This window comes from Lepus europaeus, chromosome 9 (genome assembly GCF_033115175.1).
Source record: "Lepus europaeus isolate LE1 chromosome 9, mLepTim1.pri, whole genome shotgun sequence".
NCBI lineage: Eukaryota > Metazoa > Chordata > Mammalia > Lagomorpha > Leporidae > Lepus > Lepus europaeus.
In genome coordinates, this window is record NC_084835.1 from 9,753,997 (window position 1) to 9,774,682 (window position 20,686).

General features: G+C 44.8%; 1 protein-coding gene across 1 annotated transcript in view; it reads right to left on the reverse strand.

Moving 5' to 3' along the window:
* RAF1 (Raf-1 proto-oncogene, serine/threonine kinase) overlaps nucleotides 1–20,686 on the reverse strand; it is a 95,287-nt gene extending 74,601 nt beyond the window's left edge. Inside the window, exon 1 of the mRNA XM_062200473.1 lies at nucleotides 20,336–20,686. The gene's annotated coding sequence lies outside the window, so the exon portion shown is untranslated. The remainder of the gene's footprint in view (nucleotides 1–20,335) is intronic.

A 20,686-nucleotide genomic window follows, 5' to 3' on the forward strand; every position in this document is an offset into this window, starting at 1 on the left:
CAATGCCTAAAGCTTTTAACCACTATTGAACAGTATTCCAAGAATGAAGTACAACATGACAAAGTACAAATCAATTGTGAAAAATCTTAAGTTTCACATTACTTGGGGAGGTACATAGTTCCCCATATGACTATGCACCATCTTATTAATTTGCTCTTGACAAACTCTCCAGATTCTTACAGAGAACATCTGCAGAGCCTACATGGGACAATCTAAGATGCTTTACTATTAGTCTGTAACTCAGAACCTGTAAGAGACATCAACACACTCCTCAATCCTATAATTAACCGATATAGCTTTTGGAAAATCTCTGTATGGGTTTGTTATTTCTTCTAAAAGCTTCTGATTTCTCAAGGACAGGAGATACAAGACATCATATAATACTAAGACAAAATAAATCGAATGCCATGTACAATTTAATCTCTTGATACTTAAGAGAAATATAAAATGTCCATTTTACTTTAAATATATATGTAAAAATAGTTCTATTAGCTATAATATATAATTTTTTTTAATTTTTTTTTTTTGACAGGCAGAGTGGACAGTGAGAGAGAGAGACAGAGAGAAAGGTCTTCCTTTGCCGTTGGTTCACCCTCCAATGGCCGCCGCGGCTGGCGCACTGCGGCCAGCGCACTGCGCTGATCCGATGGCAGGAGCCAGGTGCCTATCCTGGTCTCCTATGGGGTGCAGGGCCCAAGCACTCGGGCCATCCTCCACTGCACTCCCTGGCCACAGCAGAGAGTTGGCCTGGAAGAGGGGCAACCGGGACAGGATCGGTGCCCCGACCGGGACTAGAACCCGGTGTGCCGGCGCCGCGAGGCGGAGGATTAGCCTAGTGAGCCGCGGCGCCGGCCTATAATATATAATTTTACAACTAAAATATTTTAACACTGCAATGTCTAATCAATGAGGAATACAAAAGTATAGAAGAAAAACAGGAATGAAATAAAACTAAATATATTATTTAATGAGTCCAATAGCCACTCTTTTTTTTTTTTTTTAAGACTTACTTATTTATTTTGAAAGAGAGAGAGAGCAAATGAATCCATCGTCCATGCACTGGTTCACTCCCCAGATGGCTGCCGCTGCGATGGATAGTACTGGGCAAGGCCAAACCCAGGAGCTTCATCCAGATCTCTCACTTGGTGGCAGAGGCCTATACACCCGGGCCATCTTCAGGGCTTTCCCCAGGCCATCAGCAGACAGCTGGATCAGAAGTGCAGCAACTGGGAAACAAAGCAGCATCCACATGGGATGCCGACATCACAGGCAGCGCTTTACCAGCTACACCACAATGCCAGCTCCTCAAATAGCCATTCTCATCACAAGACCATGCCAAAGATTTATGTCTACTCAGTTCTGATTACCTCATAGTATAATGAATCTGTAAGACTCCAGAAGCAGTGAGTCAGCCTTGTAGTACAGCTTCGGATGCAACTCCCTGTTAATGCACCTTGGGAAAGAGTACAAGATGGCCCAAGATGGAGTTACAGGATCCTGGCTTTAGCCTGTCCCAGCTTGGGCTATGGTGGTCATTTGGGGAGTGAACAGAGGGTGGAAGCACCTTTTCTCCCCCCACCACTGTAATTCTGCCTTTCAAATTAAATAAATAAATCTTTTAAACATTCCAAAAGCAAATATAAACATTTTAGAAATTTTTCCATTATGCTCACTTCATAATATTATCCATAACACAATTCCAGGCATTTTAAATGCTCTCCTAAGAATGAGCAAAATTAGGGGCTGGCACTACAGTGTAGCAGATAAAGCCGCCACCTGCAACGCCAGCATCCCATATGGGTGCCAGTTTAAGTCCTGGCCACTCCACTTCCGATCCGGCTCTCTGCTACGGCCTGGGAAAGCAGTAGAAGATGGCCCAAGTCCTTGGGCCCCTGTACCAGCATGGAAGATCCAGAAGAAGCTCCTGGCTTTGGATCGGTCCAGCTCCAGCTGTTGTGGTCATTTGGGTAGTGAACTAGCAGATGGAAGAAGGCCTCTCTCTCTGCCTCTGCCTCTCTGTAACTCTGCCCTTCAAATAAATTAATAAGTAAATTAAAAAAAAGATCAAAATTACTGCTTGGTGTAGCCCTGGTGTCTTCCTGGCATCACTCTCCATCTCTGCCTCCAGGTGTGCCCTGGGAGCAGGTAGTTAATTCCACATCACCTATCAGGAAGAGATGGAATGAGTTCCCACATCCCACAAAGAAGTGCTGGTTTGAGTCTGAGCTTCTGATACAGCTTCCTGCTAATAGATTTTGGGAGGCAAGTAAGAGAACCATATGGGAGTTTCTGGCTCCTGGCTTTCGCCTGGCCCAGCCCTGGCTGATGTAGGCATTTGGGGGGGTGAACCAGCAGATGCAAAATTTCTGTCTCTCCCTCTGTCAGTCTGCTTTCAAATAAATAAAATTGAATAAACATTAAAACAGTAACATTAGGGAACATAATGAAGACTCTAAAAAAAGGCAACAAGTACTTGAAGAGGGAATATTAGTTTTAAGATTTGATCTTTTCTATTCTGAAGGACTCTCCAAGATGCACGATTTGATCTTTATATCTTATAAAAGGGATGGCTAACATTTTCTGTAATAGCATAGCCAAAATGAAAGCTTAAATTATAATTTCACAGACTGCTACGCCATGGGCACAGTACACAGGCAAAGCCTCCTTCTCAGACCAAACAAAGGGAGACAAAGTTTTAAAGTGAGGACATAGTTTTCCTCATGGCCACTGTCTTCCTCAGAAAAACACTACCAGAACATGCCTGTGACTATAGACTTCTATTTTAGGCCACCAAATATTAGAGATGGCACTTGAGCACCCCTTGACTTGTATCCTCTGGTCTGCTTTAACAAAAACCAGGAGGAAAAGAAAGTTAGGCATCAGAAGAAATGTAAAGATAGGTGGCAGGCCTATTAAAGGCAGCTCTGTACAGAGATCTGCCCTCAAGGAGAGATCCAACAGGCCAGTCCACTGCGATGGCTTTCAATGTGGAGAGTCAGGGCTTCAGCAAAAGTCAGCTTATGAAGAGCCCTGGCAGCTCTGCCAGCCAAGAGTTGAATCACTGGAAATGGAACTGCCCTGGAGTTGAAGGACGCCAAGGTCAGAGCCACAGATCTTGCTGGCTCCAAGCTGAAAAGCTCTTCATTCGGCCCAGCTTCCAAGGTGACCACTGCTACTGAGGGGATAGCCAAGTAGGGTCAGTGACATTGCAGGCAGAACTGTAAATTTCCTGTTAGAGATGTCACTTGCCTTTACCTGGCCAGCTCTCCTCCAGGCCAGCTAGGAAATGGAAGTCAACAGGGTGCCTTCTCCACGGAGGTTCACACCTCCCTTATGATACACCCCATGTGAAGAGATAGGTCTGGGCCTCATAACTGACAAGGCCTTAAAGCCCACCAGATTATTATCAAGCCCCTCTGTCAGTTTCTATTTGCCTCTCAATCAGAAAACTTAGCCATGGCTTAGATAGCACCTTTCTTAGGTCCTCTAGCAATGACTCTGTCCTTTGTTCTAGACCCTGTCTAGCCCACTTGGGGCCTCATTCCTTTGTAATCACAGCCTCTCTATTCTTACCCTGTCTTTTATACTACTGTGTCTGCTTATGTGTTTTCAGGAGTTGATAATGGAACGAACCAAGGTTTTCAGCAACCAGGCAGTCAACCAAATGCTGCTTCTGCTACAGGGATATACTTGGGCTCCCCACCCAGGAGACAACGGCTTGAGACATCGCCCCATGTCAGCGAAGAGTACCTCGTCACTCCATGTCAACAGAAAGTAGCTCTAAAGACAGATCATCGTCCCTCTACCCCTCCTGGACTTCTGGGACTAATGTAATCCCATACAACTCCTGCTTTATAAAAAACAAAAGGGGGGAATGTTGGGAAAATGGTGCAGTCTTATCTATGGCGCCATCTATACCCTCACACTATCCTAGGCTCTAGCCCCCACCACCACTGCTGGAAGCCAGGTGGCCACATGGTCAAACCACCAGTGTCAAGCTCCACCCCCCTCCTAATGGGATTCCCTGCTCCTACTTCCCTGCCCTCCCCCTGGCAAAGTTTTAAAAAGAGCTGCTCCTGAACACGTGTGTGTCTCTGCTGATCTATGTCTCTCTCTCACTACCCTCTACTTCCCTCTCTTTCTCCTTCTTCGCCCCTTCCCTCTGGTCTGTTGAGTTTTCTACAGTAAACCCTTTCCCTTAAAAAAAAAAAAAATTGATCTCTGCTCTTAATTTTATAATCTAGCTAAATAAGTTGTGTAGATTAAATCCTACATCACTAATAAGGAAATAGACTCTACAGCTCACAAAAAAAAAAAAGTATAAAGTAGGGGCCAGCGCTGTGGCGCAGTGGGTTAAAGCCCAACCAGCAGAATGGAAGATCTCTCTCTCTCTACCTCTCTGTAACTCCTCTTTCAAATAAATAAAATAATGAAAGAATGAATGAAAGAGAAAGAGAGAGAGGAGAAAGGAGAAAAGAAGGAAGGAAGGAAGGAAGGAAGGAAGGAAGGAAAGTATAAAGAAGTCATTCTCTGAAACCTAACAAAAACACCCACTTAGAACATCTGCATCACAACTACAGTTTAAGTCTAAAGTGAAGACAAGATGGAGTCAAAAAATATTCTCAAAAATCTCTTTAAGTTCCCATTATGGAGATGCCCTGTATTTTGAGTATTTGCTCCCTCTCTCTCTTTTCTATTTTTTCCTTTTAAAATTAAGGTAACAGGGCCAGTGCCATGGCTCACTTGGTTAATCCTCTGCCTGCAGCGCTGGCATCCCATGTGGGTGCCAGGTTCTAGTTCCGGTTGCTCCTCTTCCAGTGCAGCTCTCTGCTGTGGCCCAGGAGGGCAGTGGAGGATGGCCCAAGTGCTTGGGCCCCTGCACCCCATGGGAGACCAGGAAGAAGCACTGGCTCCTGGCTTCGGATCGGCGCAGTGCGGGCCATAGCGGCCATTTGGGGAGTGAACCAAAGGAAGGAAGACCTTTCTGTCTGTCTCTCTCTCTCACTGTCTATAACGCTACCTGTCAAATAAATTTAAAAAAAAAAAATTAAAGTAACAATATACTACATCACCAATCTGTTCATAAGACCTAATGAATTAAGATAAACTCTTTAAAAGAACATGGCGGTTAGTAGCTACTCAATAAGGGTAAGCTATAATTATCATTAGCTTAATTTTTTTTTAAATGTATCTTTACCAAAGGGAAAAAAAACACACACACTCAACTGTGAGATGGTCAAACTATAAAGGCTTGGGAGAACTGAAAATGACAAAGAAAAGATCTGCCTATCATGAGAACTTAGGTTCAATGTGAGGAATGGTGGCTGAAACTGCCTACACTGTTAAAAAATATTTTTAGCAGGAAAAAAAAAAACAGCTGAAGAACCATATTTTAGCATGATTTTAATGGGACTCTACTGAGTTCATTCCCTACTCATTTCATAATTCAGTTCAGCCCTGGTCCATCTGACAGATAGACAGATTACTCCAAGTCCAAGGGAGTGTATGTTTTATTTTTTAAATTCAACTGTCCACACAACTGAAGAATATTGGAGAAAAATTACCCTCACACATAAAACTTGCCTGCTGAACAAACATGCTCCAATACCCATCTCATCTAAGGTAGGAAACATAAGTCTAGTTTGGAAAAGGCTTATGCTAGTTTCCCAACCGAGTCCAAAAGGTCATTCTGATGCACTGCAAGTTGGTCTTGGTGTGTCAATATTTTGGGTTTCCTCACTCCTCTTTCTCAATTTCTGACCACAAACTTGTAATTTCATCAAATGACTGGCCAACATAAAAGCAAATTAACAAATGTGCTACTTCTACCATTCTAAGTTAGCAAGTGGGGTCTGCCTAAGTTTAGAAAATAGATCCTAGCATCTCAACGCACAATTAATTTTAAAATACAAGTTTAAAATGACCTAGTTGTTAAAAAAAAAAAAACAATTATGGTTAAACAATCAGTTTCAAAGTGAAAAATGTCTGGAGCATTTCAATTTTTAATTCTCACCACAAGTGAGTTTATCATTTCAAACCACTTTGACCGAACTTTTTTTTTTTTCCAAGATTCATTTATTTACTTGAAAGACAGAGTTACAGAGAGGCAGAGGCAGAGAGAGAGAGAGAAAGACAGAGAGAGAGAGAGAGACTTCCACCCTCTGGTTCACTCCCCAGATAGACCTAAACAGCCGCATCTGGACCCATCCAAAGTCAGGAGCCTGGAGTTTCTTTCAGGTCTCCCACGTGGGTGTAGGGGCCCAGGAATTGGACCATCTTCTACTGCTTCCCCAGGCTACAGCAGAGAGCTGGACTGGAAGCAGAGCAGCCTTGACTCAAACCGGATGCCAGCACTGCAGGCAATGGCTTCACCAGCCAAGCCACAGTGCCAGGCCCGCGGAATTCTTTTTTAAAACTCCAATTTTTCTTTTCATCTCCAAATCACCATCTCTTCATTGAGGCAACAATCATTAATTTTAAAATAAACAGATCCCTTTCCAAAATACAACATTAACACAAATACCCAAAGCACACACAATCAAAAAGCGGTTTGGGGAGCAATTATCCTGATATCCAGGTAACAATGGATAAAATGGCTGCATACTGAAGGAGAAAGGAAGACAACAAAAAAGTCATCATTGTTTCATTCCAACAAGTTAATCACCTGGAAAAACTAATTCTGTTCAACATGAAAGGCATAAATTTCAGGGACAAATCTTGCATATCCAATAAATGGTTAAAACAAAAATATTACTCTTCCTCAAAAATAAAGACAAAATATAAAATAAATGAATCCAGGAGCTGGCATTGTGGCATAATGGGTAATCTCATATAGGCACCCCTTCAAGTCCCAGCTGTTCCATTTCCAACCCAGCTCCCTGCTAATGGCCTGGGAGAGCAGAAAGACTGGCCCAAGTAATTGGGCCCCTGCACCCACGTGGGAAACCCTGATGAAGCTCCTGGCTCCTGGCTTTGGCCTGGCCCAGCCCTGGCTGTTGTGGCCATCTGTAGAGTGAACTAGTGGATAGAAGAATTCTTCTCTCCCTCACTCTGTCCCCTGCAATTTTGTCTTTCAAATAAACAAATCTTTTTTAAAAAGTAAGTGAATTCATCATTTTACATCCTAGCATCACCCATTTGGGCACTGTAAATTGTCCTCAAGACAGAAGGAGATCCATGTTTACATCCTGCCAGACCAATTTCTTTTAAAGATTTATTTATTTATTTATTTGAAGGATAGAGTTAGAGAGGCAGAGACAGAGAGAGATCTGCCATCCCCTGGTACACTCCCCAGATGGCCACAACGGCTGCAGCTGTGCCACAGCGCCAGCCCCCAAACAAATTTCAAGTCACCATCTGACCCAGGCAGCTCTTCTACAGTTCCTTCTGGAGACAACGGCTTCCAAACAAAGTCTCGTGGTCCAGTCTTTAGGACAGTACCCAAAGGTAAGTGCTACGCTTGCTTTAATAATTTTTAAAATTCTAAATAGGTGGTGGATGTAACCTAGCACCTAAGTCTCCAGTGAGGAAACCTGTATCTCTAACAGTACTTGTTCTGATGGCCAGCTTTCTCTCTTTCAAGTAAATAAAATAAATCTTAAAAAAAAAAAAAGAGGCAGTTTAACGCACTGTGCCACAATGCCACCCCTAAATACAGTTTAAGGAACAAAAGTATAAAAAATGCTTACTACAACAACTACATGTTCCAAGTTGCAGAAAAATTTTATTCTTTACCAAAAAAAAAAAAAAAAAAAGTTCATTAATTGTGTAACTAATTTAAAGAACATTATATATGGAAAAGCATTTGTAAGAGAGAAAAAAATCCATCCAATCAAAATACAGTCAACTTCAAAGGTTTGGGTCTGCCCATTAGGTAAAATGAGCAATAAGAAAAAAAAGACTAGGGAGCTGGCACTGTGGCTCAGCGGGTTAAAGTCCCGACCTGCAGTGCTGGTATCCCATATGGGCACCGTTTCAAGCCCCGGTAGCTCCACTTCTGATCCAGTTCCCTGCTAATGTTCCTGGAAAAGCAGAAGATGGCCCGAGCCCCTGTACCCGTTTGGGAGACCCAGAAGAACCTCCTGGCTCCGGATCAGATCAGCTCCACTCTGGCCGTTGCGGCCATTTGGGGAGGGAACCAGTGGATGGAAGACTTCTCTCTATCTCTACTTCTCCCTGTAACTCTAGGGCTACTTCACATTCATTAGAATAACTACTATGTTAAAAAAAAAAAAAAAAAAAGGCACGTGTTGGCAAAGCTATACAGAAACTGGACCTCCTGCTCCTTGCTGATTGTAACGTAAACAGTGCAGCCACTGTGCAAAATACTTTGGCAGTGCCTCATAAAGTTAAACATCTAATTACCATTTTACCCAGCAATTCTACTCCTACATATATACCCAAAAGAACTGAAAACAGGAACTCAGGTATTTGTAAACCAATACTCATAGTAGCGTTATTCACAACAGCCACAAGGTGAAAACAATCCAAGCATCCAGCAACAAATGGACAAAATGTGATTATATTCATACATTGAAATACTGTTCAGCCATAAAAAGGAGTGAAGTACTGATACATGCAGTCACGTGGATAACCCTTGAAAACACACTAGAAGAAATAAGCAGCACAAAAGGCAAATATCATATGTGTGACCGCCCTTGTATGGGACGTCTGGAATACAGGCTACCAAGAACTGGGAGCAGGGAAGGAGGAGTTAGTGCTTAATGGATAGTTTCTGTCATGGTGACGAAAAAGCTCTGTAAATAGTGGTAGTGGTTACAAGACATTGTGAATGTATTTAATGCCACTGAATAGTACATTTCAAACTACTAAAATGGCAAATTTTATGTTTTGTATATTTCAACACAGAAACACACAGCCAGGAGCTCGTTCTGCATTGTCAGACTGCTAAACAACAAGTCAGGAAGGTCACTGTCTCCACTCAAAATCACACTCTAATTCCAGTCCAGAATATGATCCCGGAAAGTAGAAAAGCATCATTTATCCCCTTATTCTCTTTCGTTTCAACTTTCTCCCGAGTCTGTAACTTACACAGAAGGAAATAGCCAGTATGGCAAGAGCTGTTTGAGCCAATGAGTCAGCAAGTTCCTAAAGCAGGCATATGTCAGGGCCCAGGCTGTGGCACAGCGGGTTAAACGGCTGCCTGCAGTGCCAGCATCCCATACGGTCACCCGCTCAAAGCCCAGCTGCTCCACTTCGGATCCAGCTCCCTGCTAATGTGCCTGGGAAAGAAGTGGAGGATGACCCAAGCCCTTGGGTCCCTTGCACCCACATGGGAGACCTGGAAGAAGCTCCTGGCTCCTGGCTTCACACTGGCCCAGCTCCGGCCATTGCGGCTATCAGGGGAGTGAACCAGCAGAGGGAAGATACCTTCTCCCCACCGCCTGTAACTCTGCCTTTCAATAAAATAAATAAATCTTTATTAAAAAAAAAAAAAAAAAGGCAGGCATATGTCCTGAACAGGCTAGTGGTGAGAACCCAGAGGAAAGCACTGTACAGATAATGCCCAACAGAGGTAGAGGGAAGCTTGAGCAAGGTCATGCTCCTGCAAAAGGTGTCCTAAATGAAAAAGTCCTGAGTTTGAATTTAAACAAGTATACCACATCCATTGTAAGTATATTCTTAAAGTGATAGCAGTAGGATGAAATGAAATTCACAAGTGATTAACATCAAAACCTCTATTCATTCAACTGATGTTTGTTATACACATAAGCAAATGGAGCTGTAAAAACAGTAAGACATGCCCCAACTTTAAGAAGCTTAACTCTAATCAAAGACATAAGACTTCTACCAAAAATTCAATCTATAGTAACTTAGCACCTTACATTCAATAGATTGAACTGCAATCAGAGGCCAGTCACTGTGCTAAACTCCTGAGTATTCAAAAGTGATTAACACAGTCTGTTAAGAGATGAGAGAGGTAAACAAATACTTCACTAAAATATTACAATAAGCACACATAAAGTCTGCACCGAACAGCACCTAAGGGCATTTGCACAAATCACTTTAAAATAAAATAAAAAGCCTTACAAAACCCAGTATTAGGGGAGCCAGCATTTTAGCACAGTAGTTTAAGCCACGACATGAGATGCAGACATCCCACACCAGTGCTGGCTGGAGTCCTGGCTGCTCCTCTTCCGAACCAGCTCTCTGCTATGGCCTGGGAAAGCAGCAGCAGATGGCCTAAGTGCTTGGACCCCTACACTCACATGGGAGTCCCGGAAAAAACTCCTGGCTCCTGGCTATGTATCGGCCCAGGTCCAGCAATATGAAGAGTGAACCAAAAGATGGAAGACCTTTCTGTCTCTCCTTCTCTCTCAATAAATAAATAAATAAATATTATAAATTAAAAAAAAAAAAAAACACAGTATTGGGACAGGCATTTGGCATGGCGGTTGAGATGCTACCCCAGGACCTGGCATCCCACACTGGAATGTCTGGCTTTGAATCCCAACTCCACATCTGAGACCAGCTTCCTGCTAACATGTACCCTGAGAGGCAGCAGGTGATGGCAGCATTACTTGGATCACTGCCACCGATGTGGGTGACCCTGACTGAGTTCCAGGCTTCTGCCATCAGCCTGGTCCAATTCCACTGTTGTGAGCATTTGGGAAATGAACCAGTAGATAGAAAAGCCCTCTCTCAGGGCTGCCACAGTGGCATAGCAGGCAAGCCGCCACCTGTGGCACTGGTATCACATATGGGCACTGGTTGGAGTCCCAGCTGCTCCACTTCCTGTCCAGCTCTCTGCTATGGCCTGGAAAAGCAGCAGAAGATGGCCCAAGTCCTTGGGCCCCTGCAACCGTGTGGGAGACCCAGAAGAAGCTCCTGGCTTTGGATCAGCATAACTCTGGATGTTGCAGCCATCTGGGGAGTGAACCAGCAGATGGAAGACCTCTCTCTCTCTCTCTCTGCCTCTGCCTCTCTGTGTAACTCTGCCTTTCGAGCAAATAAATAAATCTTTAACCAATAAATAAATAAATAAATAAATAAATAAGAGTTCACTCTCAAAAAAATAAAAACAACTAATATTAAAATGTTAGGATTTAGATTCAATTACTGGGCATCGTGCTGTGGCATAGCGGGTAAAGCCACCACCTACAATGCCATCATCTCATATAGGCACCGGTTCTAGTCCCGGCTACTCCACTTCTAATCCAGCTCTCTGCTATGGCCTGGGAAAGCAGAAGATGGCCCAAGTCCTTGGGCCCCTGCACCCATTTGGGAGACCCTAAAGACGCTCCAGACCCCTGGCTTCTGATCTGCCCAGCTCCAGCCCTTGCAGCCAACTGGGGAGTAAACCATTGGATGGAAGACCTCTCTTTCCCTCCCCCCCACACCACCCGCCTCGACACCTCTGTAACTGCCTTTCAAATAAATAAATAAATCCAAAAAAAAGAAAATCAAGAGGCCGACACCGTGGCGTAGCACCACCTGAGGACATCCCATACTGGCACCAGTTCGTGTCCTGGCCGCTCCATTTCGACCCAGCTTTCTGCTATGGCCTGCAAAAGCAGTAAAAGATGGCCCACACACTTGGGCCCCTGAACCCATGTGGGAGATCCGGAAGAAGCTCCTGGCTCCTGGCTTCAGATCAGCCCAGCTCCCATTGCGGCAGTCTGGGAAGCAAAGATCTCTCTCTCTCTCTCTCTCTCTCTGCCTTTCTGTAATTCTGCCTTTCAAATAAATAAATCTTTAGAAACAAAAATAGATTCAGCTACTTTCACTGAGGCACACAGGTCCCTCAGCCTCAAGCAGAAATTTTTCCCCCAAATATCAAAAAATAAGGAATTAACCATTAAGCAGGAAGCATCAAGTTGAGAATAATTAATGAGATAATAAACTTACCAATGACTATCTGATGATGGTCATAAGAAAAACCAATGCAGAGGATTTTAAGGAGGCGCTTAAGAACAGTAACATTAGTGGAAGGGAAGGAGGAACAAAGGTCAGGAAATGATGTTTTAGAAGATGTTCTTGAAATGGCTCTTAAAAGAGGAACAGCGCAGAGTGTGGAAATCACGCAGCTTCTCTCCATTAGGTAAGATCCTTGAAGGCAGGAGTTCGCTTTATTCATTCCATACCAAATACAGCAGCATGCACCTACTAGGTGTCTAAAAACTGGCTTGTGACAACAATTGTGCTAAACATAATATGCAGAAGACATGTGAGCAAGACACAGAAGCAGAACTGCCTCAATCTAGTAGACAGACTCTTGTAAAATTTGAATAAAGTAATGCCAGTACATTTACACTTGAATATTCTCAGGCCATCACAAAAAAGGATTCATAAAAACCCCACAATGGATTTCCCTTCATGAAACAAAGGGCGGCAGATGTCGAACCTAGTAATAAAGATGCCCACATCTCACTTGGGAGTACCTGGGTTTGATTCCCAGCTCCAGCCCTGGACTCCAGCTTCCTGCCAATGCAAACCTTGAAAGCTGTGATGGCTCAAAGAACTGGGTTTCTCCCAGCAAAGTGAAACCTGGATAGTATTCCCAGCTCTCAGCTTCAGCTCTGGCTTTTGTCCACCACTATTACAAGTATTTGGACAGTGAACCAGCACCTGGAAAGTGAGTGTGTGAGTGTGTGTATGCGCGTGCACGCACGTATTCATCTCTCTCTCTCTCTCTCTCTCTCTCTCTCTCTCTCTCTCTGCCTCTCAAATAGGTAAAATTATGGGAAAAATATCTAAGGGCCAGCTTTGTGGCAAAATGGATTAAGCCGCAACTTTCAATGCAAGCATCCCTTACTGGAGTGCCAATTTAAGTCCCAGCTGCTCTGCTATTGACCCAACAGCCTGCTAATGCACCTAGGAAAGCATCAACAGACAGCCCAAATGTTTAGGCCCCCATCACCCATGTATGAGACCCACATGGAATTCCAGGCTCCTGGCTTTGGCCCAGCCCAGCCTTGCTATTGTGGTCACTGGGGAGTGAACCAACAGATGGAAGATCTCTCCCCTCTCTGTCATTCTGCCTTTCAAGTAGATAAATTTTTTAATCCTTAAAAAAAAAGAAGAGGGGCCAGTGTTGTGGCATAGCAGGTTAAGCCGCTGCCTTCAATGCCAGTGTCCCATATGGTCAGCAATTCAAGACCTGGCTGCTCCACTTCTGATCTGGCACCCTGTTGATGCACCTGGGGCCCCTGTACTCACGTAGGAGACCCAGAAGAATCTCCTGGTTCCTGGCTTCAACCTGGCCTAGCCCCAGCTGTTGTGCCTATTTGGGGAGTGAACCAGTAGATGGAAGATCTCTCTCTCTCTTTCTCTCTATCCTTCTCTCTGTATAACACTACCCCTCAAGTAAATAAAAACGAAATCCTTATTTTAAATTAAATTTAAATTTTTTTAAAAAAAGAAAAAAATCTAGATTAATAAGAGTGTTTTGGTTTTTTTTTTTTTTCAAAATACAAATAAAGTAGAATTAATTACTCTGCACATTGTAATTGTCTGTATCCTTAGAATTTCAAGGCATGTGACCACAAGTATTATCTACTGAAGAAAAATAAATTTAATTAATCCTCCGCCTTGTGGCGCTGGCACATCGGGTTCTAGTCCCAGTCGGGGCACCGATCCTGTCCCGGTTGCCCCTCTTCCAGGCCAGCTCTCTGCTGTGGCCAGGGAGTGCAGTGGAGGATGGCCCAAGTGCTTGGGCCCTGCACCCCATGGGAGACCAGGAGAAGCACCTGGCTCTTGCCTTAGGATCTGCACGGTGCGCTGGCTGCAGTGCGCAAGCCGCGGTGGCCACTGGAGGGTGAACCAATGGCAAAAGGGAAGACCTTTCTCTCTCTCTCTCTCACTGTCCACTCTGCCTATCAAAAAAAAATCTAAAAAAAAAAGAAAGCTGCTGGCTCCTGGCTTCAGCCTGGCCATTTCAGCCATTTGTGGAGTAAACCAGAGGATGGAAGACCTCTATCTCTCTCTGCTTCTTCCTCTCTGAAACTCTGCCTTTCAAGTAAATAAATAAATCTTTAAATAAACAAGTAGAAGCTATGATTTCTACTGTTATCACTGGTAATATCTACATGTATTTTCTTTCCACGTGTAAATTTTTGGTAATAGCTTGATATGAGACTCACATACTGCATAGCACGCTCATTTAAAGTGCAAAATTCAATAGTTTATTATATTCAGAGTTGTACGTCCAACTCCATTATCAACTTTAGAACATTTTTTCCCATTTTTATCATTTTATCCCATTTTTATCTTTTTATCAAAAAGAAACTCTTATCACAACCACGGCCCATTCTCCACTTCTCCCAGCCCCTAATCTACTTTCTGTTTCTATAGATTTGCCTATTCTGGACTTCTCACACAAATGGAATCATTTTATATAGTCTTTTCTGCCTTACTGTTTTCAAGGTTCATTCATTTCATTGTTTTAAGTTTGAAGCAATCATTTCAGAAACCTAATTTTGCATTCAGCATTTTTCACGTTACACTAGCCAGCTTTTTATTACTACAACAAAATACCTGAAGCAACTAGTTTCACAAAAAAACATTAATTAGGCGCCGCGGCTCACTAGGCTAATCCTCTGCGTGCCGGGTACTAGTCCCCGCTGCTCCTCTTCCAGTCCAGCTCTCTGATGTGGCCCAGGAGGGCAGTGGAGGATGACCCAAGTGCTTGGGTCTCTGCACCCGCATGGGAGACGGGAAGAAGTACCCAGCTCCTGGCTTCGGATCGGCGCAGCGCACTGGCCGTAGTGGCCATTAGGGGAGTGAACCAACAGAAGGAAGACCTTTCTCTCTGTCTCTCACTGTCTACAACTCTCTTTCTGTCTCTCTCACTGTCTAACTCTGCCTGGCAAAAAAATAAAAATAAAAAATATTAATTTAGACCAGTTTCCGAAGTTCAAGTCCAGATCAGGCTGCCCCATTGGTTTGGCCTTTGACAACGGTGGTGGATAGCACTGGTAGAGAGTAGGCAGAGGAAAGACCACATGGCAAGCCAGGAAGCAGCAAGAGTAGCTGGGCCAAAACTCAGGCTCTTATAATAATCTTCTGGCAAGAACTACCTTCCAAGGGCATGACCCCAATGACCTAAGGACCTCCCACTAGGTCCTACCTCCTAAACACCATAACCACATTAAGTTTTTAGCCTCTTGGTACCAATAACTTATGACTCTGGGTTTAAACATCTGCAAGAGTTTGGTGGCCAAATCATATTCAAACCATAGCACATACCATCAATGCTTCAAACATGTCCTATTACCAGAAAAACACAATGTCCCATCAAGGGGTTCTACCAGTTCACACAATCATTTTACTATTGTTGTTCATTTAAATTGTTTCTGGCTTTTTCTATTGTAAACAAATTTTCTTAAACAGAAGTGGGCACTTCTTTCTGAACGATCTCTCTGGATCCAGGGAAATGCCTCTCCCAGAAACTCTGAGCTTCCAATTAGATTTTTCACAGAAAGCAAAAGTTGTGTTCTTCCAAGGAAAAATTCAGAATGTCATCTATTCCAAACCTAGGTAAAGAATGGATTTATTTTATTTATTTGAAATGCAGTGTTACAGAGAGAGGGAGACAGACAGGAGAATGAGATCTTCCATCGGCTGGTTCGTTCTCCAAATGGCTAGAACAACTGGGACTGGACCAGGACAAAACAAGAAACCAGCAACTCTATCCTGGTCTCCACATACATGACAGGGACCCAAGCACGTGGACCATCTTCTGCTGCTTTCCCAGGCATATCAGCAGGGAACTGGCTTGGAAGCAGAGCAGCCAGGACTCAAACTGCCACTCCGATATGGGATGCAGGTGTCCCAAGCAGCGGCTGAAACCACTGCACTGCAACACTAGCTCCAAGGATGGAGGTTAAAATCTACTCGAATGTAAAACAAATGCCTGTGGCTTTGTGACACAGTGGGTGTGCCTGCATCCCATATGGGCTCCAGAGTCCAGGCTACTCTACTTCGAATTAGCTTCCTGCTAATGTGCCTGGGAAAGCAGCAAATGCTTGGGCCCCTGTCACATTATGTGGAGCCTAGGATGGAGTTGCTGGCTTCTGGCTTAGGCCTGGTCCAGTTCTAGTTGGGGACTGGAAGATGGCTCAAATTCTTGGGTCCCTGCACCCACATGGAAGACCCAGAAGAAGCTTCTGCCTCCTGACTTCGGCCTGGAACAGCCCCAGCCATTGCTGCCATTTGGGGAGTGAGCCAGAGGATGGAAGATTGATCTCCCTCTCTCTCTCTCTCTTTCCGCCTTTCAAATAAATTAAATCTCAGAAAAAAAAAAAAAAAGTGCCTACAATGGGGATGAAATTCAATTATAAAGACGCATTAATCATTAACTAGCCTGACTCTTCCACAGAAACCCATAGTGATGAAGAATGGAAAATATTCTGTCCAAACATAATCCCTGAGGGCCAGCGCCATGGTGTAGTATGTAAAGCCACCACCTGCAGTGCCAGCATCCCATATGGGCACCAGTTTGATTCCTGGATGCTCCACTTCTGATCCAGCTCTCTGCTACAGCCTGGGAAAACAGCAGCAGATGGCCCAAGTTCTTGGCCTCTGCACCCACATGGGAGGCCCAAAAGAAACTCCTGGCTCCGGATCAGTCCAGTGCCAGTGCTCTGTCTTCTCTCCACCTCACCTCTCCTCACCTCTCCTCACCTCTCCTCTCCTCTCCTCTCTCTCTCCATCTCTCGACCTGCCTTGACCTCTCTGTAACTCTGCCTTTCAAATAAATAAATAAATCTATATGTGTGCGTGTGTGCGTGTGTGTGTAATGCCTGATATTTTGTAGCTTCCAAGAAGTCAGACTACTATAACTTCCATAGCAGGCCGGAGGAAAATAAAGAGAGCATCTTGACTAAAACAGTGGTACTTAACTCTTGCTACCAGATGATGGTAAATTAAATCGAAAAGGTAGAAAGGGCAAGACTGGCCAATCCAAAAGGATCCTCAGAAGCAATTCCACACACTGCATTCCCTTAAAACACTGTCATTCCCGCCCATTCATTAACCAAAATTGTAAACAACATCTAAATCACAAAAAGATGTTTACATTCTAATCTACTTTTAGGATGGTTAATCCCAACCAAGTAAAATCTCTTAGAATCTGGTCTAAAAATAAAACCATGTGTCAAGTGTTCCTCAAAAAATACTATGTACACTGATTGGAATGTGATGCCAATTAACACAGTTTGTGAGTAATTTGCCAAAGAAACTTCAGATAACCTGGGCCAAAACTAATAACAAAGAAACAACACCCACTTGACATTTTCCTTGCTTAAACGGAGATTCTAGAAGTAATTTTAGAAGAAAGGCAAACAGATCTAAAGTTAACTCCTAAAATCATGGAGAGCTGCACAAGTAATTCTGGGAGACAAAGCATAGCAGAATGACTCGAGCATTGTGAAATTAAAGATGAAATCTTTAATATGTAATTAAGCTTAATTTTTACTCACAACTTTAAGGCAAGGATAAAATAGTCAGCCACTGCTATCATGAGGATTATAGATAAGATAGTTTAGCCCTGTACCAGAAGTACTGACCGAATTGTGACACAAATATCTAGTTTTACACTTTGAACCCAGCCAGAAGAGCAATTAGGAGGAATTCTACTCATCCATACACCTACATACTCTAAAATCTAAGATCAAAACCCTAAACAACCTCATTCTAAATTAAGCCAGTGTTCTCTGATTTTCCAATTCACTCAAGGAGAGCCATTTTCCAAGTACCATTTATTTTTCCACAAATAACTTATATGATCTGCACAACTTAAAAAAACTTTTCAAGTCAAAGCTTGATTTTGTCATTTCATTAACCCTCTCACTTTTATAGTAGTCTGTTTTTCAAAGACAATATTAAAAATTTTCTTCTGCAAGTCAAGGTTAAGGCATGCTGTTTGACTAACAAGTTCCTCCCAAGATCAGGATTACTATGCATGGACTATTATGTTCCAAATATGCCAACTAAAGTACTCTCTCTTCTAATATTTTTTCTATTTTTAGGCAGAAGGTTAATAAAGTTTCATCTGAAATGTAAATGTAGTAAAATCATACACTTGCTATTCCTGGACTACTCAAAATAATTTGAAGTCACTAATTTTATTTTCCATTTCATAAATAAGCTAATGCTTTTGCAAAAGTCAAATTTAATTTCCAAGAAGTAGAAATTTAATCTTTAAAGCAAAAAAGACGCATATTTTAAACTAAAAACTGGTTTCAGAGGAGCTATAGTCCTTGATGTTTAACCATTCTTTACTTCATCTTTGAGACATTTCTTGTCATAAACGACCAGTTTAACTTGCTTCTGTTTTCTTCTGCTAAACCAAACCCCACAAAATATGCCCAAATTTATTTCAGTCAAGCCTTCTTTGAAAGCACACTTTTTCCAACTACTGACAAGATGCAACAAAACCAAGCGATTCCATTATAACTTAGAATCACAAACAACACACACCTAAAAGATAAGCTTTTAGAACAGAAACAGTAACAGGTTTATTTTTCCAAGTACCCAGCATTCATCTGGGTCAAATGTTTCTGTTGCATTTTAAACAGCTTAGCCCTTGAAGTGATAAGGGTAAAAACAAGCCAACACAATCTTAATGTTCTTCAGTGGAACCTAATCAACACAACCCAAGAAAAACTCAGGAACTGCTAGCTGAAGTCTGCTAATAACCACTTTTGCATAAGCATTGATCACAACAATGCAGCTATTTTAGGAAAACTATGTTCACAGAACTAAATACTTGATAACAACTGGAACCTGGGGAAATCAATCCACAGAAGCGGTTTGCTCCGTAAGATACAGTAATCCAAACAGAAACACTTCCATTCCAGACCTTTTCAGATGTTTCTGTTCTAACTGCGGAACACGGTTTTTATCGTCAACAGCCATTTAAAATTTAGAATTACTAGAAGGTACTGCAGTTATGATGTCAACATTTGTGGGCAAGTATAACTTCAGAAGAATCTTCTACAACAATCTCTAGGTATACAGATGCAGTGAATTCACACGGAATAAATGCAAAACACGCATCAAGAATGTTCCGAACGGGTTTAACAAAGTCAATCTTTTCAATTACTATCAGCTTGAACATCATGGGGGTGGGCAGGTGGAATAGTCATGAGCAAGAATAAAAGAATTAGCGACCTATTTGGAATAATGCAAATTAAATCAACCAGTTCGCCACTATCCACAACAAAGTCCCTGCAAAGATCCTGCAACTTCCACCCTTTCCTCCCTTCACCCCGGACTCTGTGCTGCTCCCCAAACTCATCCCGAGTCCGGCAGGCCTTCGGACCCGCTGTCCGGCCCGCAGCTTCCACGACCTCACCGCCCCCTCACCAGGTGAGCACTCACTCAACAGCCCTTCAAACCCTCGGAGCCCCAGCTCCTCTCCGGCCCGAAGCAAAACCAGCAGTTCTGAATTCCCAGCACTCTGCAGGCCGAGCCTTATCGCGCCGCATTGTCGTCACGCCTGGGCAGGCTCCCTCGGCTCAGCCCAGAGGGCCGGGCGGCCAGAGCCTAGATGGACGCACTGCCCACTCCCATGAAGTGACCCCCAGGACCCGGGTCGCATCGTAAGCAGACATCCGAGATCCCCACCCCTCTCCCCAGCAGGAGATGAAGCCCAGCGGCACAGCCAGGGCCCAGCGGAGAACAATGAATGAACACAGCCGCCTCCGCCTCCCGTGATGTCCAAAATCCCGTCCGAGCATCGACAGCGCCCGGCTCTGCAGAGCCGAGGCGTCCTGGGGTTCTCACTTCACACAAAAGACAGCCCTGGCCCTCGCCGGCAAAGCGCCCCGAGGCCACGGCTCGGGATAAGCATCCCAAACCTCTCATTAGGAACCCACAAAGACCTGAAACCCCAGGCGAAGCCCCTCTGCCCCTGCGGCGGGGCACTGGCCCATTGCTCCTCCTTCCCCGACTCCACTGTGCGGACCTACAAGGGTGTCCCTTGAGGGGAAGGGCCCTGGAAGAAGAGGCGAGCCCGGGGTCCCCGACGCCGCGGCCGAACAGAAGTAATCAGCCGCTCCAAATGACAACACAGATAGCGCGCAGCCCTGGGCGGATTTCTTCCCCAGTGCCAAAAATGAGGAATGCGCACCGGGCAGAGGGGTGGCGCTGGCCCGTCCCCGCGACACACCAGGCCATCTGCGCGGGGACGTGGGAACCGGGCTCGCCGGCACTGACACCGGGCGCGGGGGCCGCCTAGCGCCACCCAGGGCGACAGGGGCCTGCCCGGCCGTCGCTCCGCAGCCGCGAGCGCCAGCGCCGCTCGGGCCCGGACCGCGGGGAAGCCGCGCCGCCCGGCTCGCGGCATCCACGCCCCGACCCCGCAGCCCACCTGAGGGAGCCCGGCCGCCCCTGCGTCCGTCTAGTCGTCCGGCGGCGGCTTCGCGTCCGCTCCTCCTCCCTGCGGCGGGCGAAGGAACGGGAGGCGGTCACATTCGGCGCGTCCCCAAGCCAGGGGACGGGGCCCCGGGAAGCCCCCGCATCGTCGCACTCGGGCTCCGCGCCTCAGGGCACACGCCCCAAAGCCCGGCCAGCTGGCCCTTTCGGGGGGCCCAAGGAGAGCCGCGGGGAAGCCTTCCCGCCTCAAGCTCGCTCTCCTCTCACTCCCGCCATCTAAGATGGCGGCTCCAGCGCCCGCGATGAAGAGACGCCGGGGCGGCCCCGGCGAGCGAGCCCTCCGCTC